The sequence below is a fragment of the Rhincodon typus genome, chromosome 8 (genome assembly GCF_021869965.1).
Source record: "Rhincodon typus isolate 14 chromosome 8, sRhiTyp1.1, whole genome shotgun sequence".
In the NCBI taxonomy this organism is placed as follows: domain Eukaryota; kingdom Metazoa; phylum Chordata; class Chondrichthyes; order Orectolobiformes; family Rhincodontidae; genus Rhincodon; species Rhincodon typus.
In genome coordinates this window covers 92,706,765-92,716,151 of record NC_063339.1, presented here as the reverse complement: position 1 = coordinate 92,716,151, position 9,387 = coordinate 92,706,765, and positions in this window count along the sequence as shown.

Sequence of the window (9,387 nt, the reverse complement as noted above, 5' to 3'; positions counted from 1 at the left end):
TTACTATTAAATCACCAACTAATTCTCTCGTGTTCATCAGGGATGGGAACCTGTCATCCAATCAGGACCTACGGAAGACTCTGACCTCAATGGGAAGAAAGGGAGCATGAGGCAGGGGCTAAGAGCAGCCCATGCTTTCAGTGGGAGAGGCTGTAGCCTCTGCAGAGCGACCTGAAGGGGTTCCTTCCTTGCTGTTTTGTTCAGAACAATTAAATAAGAGCCTGTTTTAAAGGAGCATGCAAATCAGCTGCTCGCTAGCTTTCGTGGTGCAATTGGTCAGCGCTTTCAGCTCGTACGTGCAGGGTTGGTGGTTCAAGGTCACAAAGGCAGGAGCAAGCACTGTTCTCACTCTACTAGTTCCATTTTTGTGATATAGGTCCGGGTTTTTAATGCGGTCAGGAAAATGCTCCCCAAACAGAAATCTTATCCAGTGAGTAACCGCAAAGGCATTTTTATGTTGTTATAATAGCTAACGTAAAGAGCTGCAGATGTTGGGAATGTTAAACAAAAACAGAAACTGTTGGAGAAACTCAACAGGTTTGGCACTACCTGTGGGAGTAAACCGTTCTGAAACACCCTGATTCTCTGCTCACAGATGCTGCCATATCTGCTGAGTTTTTCTGGCAATTTATGTTTTTATTTTTAAATGAATGTGTATTCCACCTGTTCGGATGAAACAAGCAGAACCACCATGTACTGAATTTAACCCTTACGAAATCTGTGAAGTGATTGGATTCAAACAAACCCAGTAATGAGTCACTCTTCCTCAGCTCCACAGGGAGAGAGACCTGGAAAGGTGAGTGGGTAGTGCGCTGCTGCAGTCATTGCCGAGTGGTTAAGGAGATGGAGTTTGAAACCCATTGGGGTGTCCCTGGGCAGTTTCAAAACCTGCGGACTGTGGTTGAGCACTGAGGGCAAATCAGAAGGGAGTTTAAAGCCTCCTTGTTTGCAACAGGAATCACAGGAAGGGTGGGGAAAAAGCATTTCATCCAGATCGCCAATGGCAAGAATATACAACTCACTGACTGTTGGAGTGGAACAACATTGGAGTTGAGAAATGCTCAGATGTACACTTGAGGCTGTGCACGAAATGCTGGGAAATGAGATTAGAATACTCAGGGTCTTCAGTATGACTGCTGCAGACATGAAGGGTCTTTCTTCAGTGCTGGAGATCTCAGTTTGTGAAGTGACAGGACAATGCTTGCAAAATACACTCCTGTCTGTCAGGCACATTATCCATTGAGATTGGGGATAACTGGCACTGTGCATATTCCCGGAATCAATATCTGAGACAATCAGGAAAATACGATACTGGTGCCTTTTTACCCAGCCGTGCGCAATATCATTGCTTCTCAATGCCTTGTGTTACAATCCCTGGCCCTGCTTTCCAGGTAAAGATTGGCTTCATGATCTGCGTGCATTCGTACCAAGCAGCTCATTGAGCTGGGAGCTGGAGGTGAGACAGGGACAGAAACAGACAGAGATGCAACATGAAAGTGTTTAGAGATTGCCTTATGTTATGAATCTGGACAGAGTAATTGGGAAGTGGAAGGCAGGAGGCTAAAATGTGTGGTTCCTTTGAGAGCTGTACTTAGAAATTTAAAAAAAAAATTCTGTCTGTGAGCAGCAGCTGAAGTTGCCAGTACAGAGAGCCTCAAAAAGTGAAACAAATGTATGAAAGCCTTCCAGGCGGCAGGCAAAACATCCGTCTTGTTTGAATTTGGCCAATTAATGTAAACGAAGCCCCTAGATACAGGAAGCCAATTGGATTGAAATCTGATGGTGTTTACAACCTGAAACCAATCACATGATAAGAATGTGATGATGTCGTAATGGGGAGAGAAGGCGAGGGAGAGAGCCGACTGTCATCTGCCAGAGTTAGCACCATTCAGCTCTCAGAGAAAGCACATCGAATTCATCAAAAGTGCCACAGCATTTTAGCTCCAAGTCCTCGTTGAAGAAATTATAGCGATAAAGCATTCCCAACGGCAGAATTAGTGGAAGAAAGGCGTTTGTGAAGAGAGCAGAGACGACAGAATATTCCAGAAGACAGTCTGTGCGAACTTGGAGAGATTAAGTTGTAAGTTATTTATTACTTCTTATTAATTGAGTTTCTATGAGTGGAACTTATTTTTTATTTAGACAGCATTCTCATAGAATTTAGGCCATTTCGGGAGTAGTTAGCAGTCGAAGGGGGAATTGTCGGTTTGTTAGTAATTTTGTTAATTTATTTATTGTTGGGTTTAATAAATAAATTGTTTCTTGTCACTTGTAAAATGAAGATCAAGGATTTTCTTTCTATTGCATGCTGTTTTAATAGATTACGAGGGGAAAGGCTCCCTTCTCTGGGTGCTTTGGGGCTAATTATTAGATGGGAACCCCTACTTCTGTCATAACAGATCGGGGCTTGTGTTTTAGTTTAATTATCAGAGGGGTCTGGCCATTCCCTGTTGTAACACCTCCTGTCAGTTCTCTTTAGTGAGGGATGTCTGCCGGGCGCTGTCATGTTAGATTCCCAGAAGCTGCAGTGATTGGGTCAGTGAGTTCACAAGATTGACAGTTGAATGTGAGCAGCTTGTCGGACTATTTCAGCTCACTGTCCATTTCATATCCCAGCGCACGGTAATGGTTCTCATTTTCTGGAGAAGTCACTTGTGATCCAATAAAGCTGCCTTTTGTCGCAGAAACTTGTGTGTGGGGATGGAGAACGGACATGAAGCACATGGGGTGGATATAATCATGAGGACTCTGTCACTCTTGGAAATGTGTCTGTGTGTCTCCCTCTGTGGGTGAAAATGAGGATGAGTTCCTTCAGGGAGTATTTACACAGTTTTACCATCTGAACCTTCAGTTCAATTCATTGTGTCATTTGAGATTACAGGGACAAGCTGATTGACATTTGCCCTTGAAACATGAGAGCACACAAGGCTATGGGCTAAATGGTGGAAACTGGGACTGGAATAGATGGAGTTTTGGTGACCTGCGCTGACACGATGGGCCGAATGGTTTTCTTCCACCCTGTAAAAACTCAAAAACTGAGAAATAAATCTACAGTGAAAATGATCACAAATTAAAACGCAAAGGCAGTATCATTGAGAAAATATATGAATGTGTCTGTTCCTTTCCCTGGTGGTCAAGTGGTTAGGATTTGGCGCTCTCACCTTTGTAGCCGATGTTCGATTCCTGGTCAGGAAATGGAAGTTCTACTCTGCTAATTTATCGTGATGACAGCATTTCTGACTGTTTTTTTTCAGGAGCTGGAAGGTAATCGATTTTATTGCAAACGCTATTCAGATTAACATAAAACAAAGGAACTGTGGAAAACCGACACGAAAACAGGAATAGATTGAGAAACTTGGCAGGTCTGCCAGCACCAGTGTCGAGGAATAGAGTTAACATTTTGGGTCCAGTGACAATTTGTAAGTGCAAGGTTTGTTATGAATTTCTATATTACAATGCCTGAGGAAATTGTCAGCTCTATCTGTTGAATCAACATATTTATCAAATTGTGCTCTCTCCTTAGCTGACAACTGTCAACTTTACAACCTTAAAGGGATTTCATTGGCTCTAATGCTCCTTCCATTGCCCAGATGTGGTGTAAGGCTGATTAAATGGTTGCCTTTTTCTTTTCCGTTGTGTCAGTTAGCAGCCGTGTCAAATGGAGAATTGGTCCTTTCAGTGTCTACCTCAATATGTGTCTCTATTTGTCTCTCTTTGTTTCTGTATATCCACTTCACCCCCTTTCACATTCTTCAACTCTCCTTCTGTCAAAATCCCTTATTTCCCATTCCTGCACTGTGTAAAGTCTGAAATTCGGAGATAATTTAAGAGTGGAGCTGCAGAGAAGCTTTTACCCTCTGGCTGGAGTGTCAAGAACTGGGCTCACATTCTCCGGATAATGTGTCTCTCACTTAGGGCGGAGGTAATGAAATATATCTTCTCTCAAAAGACTGTGAATCTTTAGAATTCTAAATAGAATTCTCAATCCACCAGAAAAAGATACAATTAAAGGATTATAGTGATGTCTTTACTGTTTGGTGTAAAATGGATGACTGGTGACAGCGGAGAATGAGGGCGATCAGCTCACTCTGACTGGGCCATTACCATAACATTCCCCGCTAAGTCTGCAATTTATCCTGCTCACCTTGTTATTCTGACCAAACTAGGAATGAAGGGATGAGAATAGAAGAAAAGGAGGCAGAAGTCCTTGCGGAACAGCAGAAAGGAACTTCATGATTAATCCAGCAGAAAAAAGAGAAGTCACTGAAGCAGTCTCCTGAGGACAAATGTGTTTTCTTTGCCAGTAAAATTCACCACTTCACTAAGCAGGGACCATTGAACTGAAGCAGTGACAGTGATTATCTTTGCTGGTTGTTCACCTTGTGAATGTTACCATTGCTGCTCATGTCCCTTTCAGCACCACAACACTGGCGCATGTAAGCATTGCACATACGTGGGGCCAGTGATGCAATGGATAATGCGCCTGACTACAGATCAGGAGAGTGTAGGTTTGACTACCTAGCTCAAGTGTAGTTCACAATTTCTTTACACTTCCAAACTAATCTTCCTCATTGCCCTGAAACCAAGATGAGCTTTGAATTTCTAATCTACAGGAACAAGACTCCTTTCAATGTCTCACATCAGTAAATGTCACCGAGAATGTCAGAGGAGGGGAAGCTGAAATAGTCCCACAAAATTCACATTCAATTTCCCATACCTACTGACCCAGTCACTGGATCTCCTGGGAATGGAAAGAAAACAGAACAAAAAATAAAACCAGTCTCTGCTTTGTGAGTCTTTAGAAATTCTTTGGGAAGCGGAATCAGAGGAGAATGAAGGTGAATTTTCCAACTGAGCAGCGGCAGTCGAGGAAGCTTCCCCTTCTTTAAGAGGCTGGGACATTGACTCTGATGCTCTCGGGGACATTAACTGACCTGAGACACTGAAAGGATTCCCGTCAGAGACTGCTCTGTGTTTGATTTTGTTACTGTCAGGAACAATAAATCCTGATTCCCTGACCAGAAATCGAACTTATTATCCCAGTTTCCAACACTTAGCCTGGAGCCTTGTGTGCTCTGACATTTCAAGCGTTCATCTCAATGATATTTTCCCTGTAACGATTTAATCTCAAGTGCCACAAAGAATGGGACTGAGATTTGAGATGGTAAAGTTGTGTTCATGCCCCCTCGGGGAACTGAACCTCATTTTCATCCAGACAAGGAAACACAGAGGCACATTGTCCCAAGAGTAACAAAAACAAAGTTGCTGGAAAAGCTCAGCAGGTCTGGCAGCATCTGTGGAGGAGAAAACAGAGTTAACGTTTCGGGTCTGGTGACCCTTCCTCAGAACCAAGAGTGGCATCAGCTTCAGGAGAGACCAATCCCAGAAAGCAAGTATTTCACCCATCTGCCTTATATCGTCCCATTTCAGACTTCAAAACCAGTGTCTGGTTACAGCAAAGAAAGGAAGCATTCAGCGCGTCCCCTGCCTGTGTTACTCCCCCCATTGTTGCCCCATTACTCTGCAGCTAATCCTGCCTCACCTCATTCTTCCTGCCAAACTGGAACATTGCTCACGCCAACTGCTTTCTGTCCTTCTGAAAGATCTTCCTCAAGTACCTGAAAGGACAAACAGGAATGTGGTATTTCAAACGTATTTCTTGCTGGTTGAGGAAATGTCATGGTGGTATTAACGCTGTTTCATCAGAAATAATTTCAAACGACTTTAAAGAGCTCCTTTGGTTGGTTCCAGCAGGTGGTGAACATTCTCTCAGGCCCCAGAAAGAATCAAACTCAAAACCACTGGGCGAATCACCAAACTACAAAGTCATGCATTACAAACTGCAATGTAATAGATGACTGGATAGCCTCTGCATCATACACCAAGACAATGTAACAGATCCCATACAGAGCTGAGGGAATCATGTGCAGAAGGATGGGGGAATACATTATCAAATCAGACCGTGTCCAGGGTGATATGAACAGAGATCAGCCCTGGTAGTCGTGTGATCAGGATTCAGTGACTTCAATGGTTAACATTTACAGTAATAAATATAAAACACTGACTAATCTTTAGAAGCAGAATTATGTCATGGACCAGTCAGAATCGATTCACTGCATATTACTGTTCCTATATTGCTACATATTAGCAATGTCAGCTGTAATTGCCTGATGTGCAATCGGTTTAAAACAAGAAAAGAGCGAACATCAGGAAAAGTGAAGGGCAATGGTGGTTTGCAAGAGCTGACTGTCGGCCTACTGAAGCCAGGCCCAATGTGGGTTCTGAAGACTGATTTTCACTGTTTACCCTGGTACATAGATCACTCTGAATCAATCACCCACAATGACTCTCCTTTGTGTGGTTGCCCTTTGCACATCTCACCTCGGTTCAATGTCCAGAGGGGATCCACGCATGTTACCTTGGCAAATTTTGCAAAGTCATCTTTCCAGTCTCATCTTAAGACCATAAACGTTCGGAGCAGAAAGAGACCATTCAGCCCATCCAGTCTGCTCTGCCATTTAATGAGCTTGTGACTGATATAATAATCCTGAACTGCACTTTCTTGCCTTTCCTCATAACCCTTGATACCTTTACTGATTAAAAATGTCAATCTCACCACTGAATACACTTAATGACCAAGATCTGACAACCCTCTGCTGTAAGGAATTCCACCGATTCACAACCATCTGAGAGAATAAATGTTTCCTCATCTGTCTTAAATGTGCGACCCCTGTTCTGATATTAGGCACTCTGGTGCAAGACTGCCCAGAAGGAAATTTTTTGTGTCCATATGTTAAATCTTAAAGAAACCTGTATGCTTTAATAAGGAGCAAGTATTTTTGTATTACTGTGTCTGAGTACGTGAAGTCAATGGATTTCAGTGCTTCGTCCTGTTTGGTTTCATCCTTGATGGTAAAACTTCCACTGATTCTGACAGAGATGTCCGCTGTACGTCTTTTAATGTCAGGAATTCACGTTCATTTTAAGAGTTTGGACAGGAACAATAAAGTCCTCATTCCTATTTGGGAATCAAACCGAGAACACAGCAGTTGCAATGCTGAATCCCAAAAAGGAATGTGTACACAATATTTGCAACTTTTCTTCTTGACACTGATTTTGACCTTTTGTTTCACTTGCAAAATGATAGTCAGTGAGATTTTAACACCATGGAGAGAGGCCCTTCAGCCCATTATATCTATGCCAGTCATCAAACATCTCACTTCTCAACCCAGTTTCCAACACTTGGCCCATTGCCTCATTTGCGCTGACGTTTCAAGTGCTCATCTGAATAGTTGGTTTATGTCTTGAGGGCATCAGTAGAACAAAAACACTTCCTTCAACAAACGACAGGAAATATTGTTTGCTGCAACATGAAATCTATGTTTTTCTCTTTGAAGACAGTTATGAAAGCCAAACTCTTTCTCAGAGCCATTTGCCAGTTTTCCTCATGATGCCAACAGTGTAGATTTAAATCCCACACCGCCTGAGGTTACTATCCCCTTTCAACCTCTCTGCCGACATGAGATATGGTGTCCTTCAGGTCAACCCACCACCAGTTTTGTCTCTCCCCTGTGACCTAGAATGTGTATGGCGACTCAATATCAGTACCAGTGTGGCTCAGTGTCAGACTTTGTGATATTATTATCCCTGGGATGCAAAAGGCATTGTATTTTTTATTATTAATTATTAACTATTATATATGTCAGTTGCCTTGGAAGAAAGTGTAGAGAAAGATTGTTTTTACACATTACGACAAAAAAAAATCAATCTTTACAATGGCGGGCACTTAACGCAGAATTCCGAGCGCAATGCACGGCATTCCTTATCACTGCGCAGGCTCAGTATGTTCCCGCGGGCCCACAGTCTCGAGCATGCGCAGAGAGCGATCCTGAGAAGCAGTCGCTCTTTTCATCGGCTTCAAAAAAGGTAACAATGAGGCGGAACGGAGGAGGCGGTAGACCGGGCGGTTAGACGGGGAGGCTTTCTAAACACTTCGTGGATGCGGCAGACCCCGCATAAAGAAGCTATTTGCGCCCGTTTCACAAAACGGGACAAATCGAGGCTCCCTCTCAACGGCAGGCCGCGGGTAACGGCCGCCATCTTTGTAGGAGGCAAACGGCAGCAGGGCGCATGTGCGGACATCCTGGGCCAGCAGAAAGAATGTTGTGAATGTCTCTGCTGGACTGAAAGGGATGGAGTTTATAAACTGCTTTTGCAGGGAGTGAGGAGGGGAGGATTTACACACAGCATACTCCAAATAACAGAAATATTTGTCTCTTCTGAAATTCTGTCCTGGACTGACTGAGATGGCTTTTGTAAATTTATTTTACAGCATGTTAGAAGAGGATCGACAGAGTGCAAACTCAAACCACATAACATACCAAGATCTGAGTGTGCCACTTTATTCATTATTCATTCAGCACTGGATATTATTGGCCTTTCAATGTAAGTATTGAGCAAGATAAAAGTTACAAAATTCCTTCCTTATATCTCCCAGTAACTATTGCCTAGTATCTTAAATCTGTGTCTCTCTCAGTTTTACTGTTGGTGAAGAGGAACAGCAGCTCTTTGTCTACCTTATTTAAACCTATTATAAACCTGGACACTTTATCTCAATCTCCTTTGCTCTGTGCAGAACTTCAGTTTCCCCAACCTGACCTTACAACTCATATCCTTCTATTCTTGAGCCATTCTGATTCATCTCCTTTCAAATCTCTCCTCAGACCCTCACATGCTTTGTCGAGATCACCTGTTTGTGCAGACCCAAATGCTCTCTGTTCAAGTCGGTGATGTTATCTCACACGAGCAATTGCCCAGTGACATCACCCTGATTCCCAGCTATTTCCTGAACTGTGGGTTTCCTCTGAGCCCAATGCTTCAGATATCTTTTGAGCTGCAGACTCCAGCATTTGATTTTAAAGTTGAACACAATGAAATTATTTCAATGTTTTTAACCAGTAATCTACACAATTCACCTTCTCATGTTCTTCTCAGTTATCTGACTCTGGGACTAATGCAACTCATTTTGTCACCCCCTCGTTATGTGGCTTGTGTCAAGAGCTGCTTTATAACACTTGCCATTATTTTGGTCCATCTCTGCTCTCCCTGATCAACTCTATCATTTTAATCTGCTATGTCTCCTATAATGTGTGTAACTGTCTTGCGTATTGTTACTTCCATTGACTCTCTCATGAGGTTTTTACAGCTGAACATTGCCTGACCACTTGCTGCTGGCAATTATCTTCCCTTAATAGGTCCCACAAGACTGTTAGGTAATGAGTTATTCACCAAGTGATGATGAAGGAACTGTGATATGTCTAAATCAATGGCAATTAATTTATATCAATATTGCACCCTTCACATTGTGGAAACTTCCAATCTGTTCGT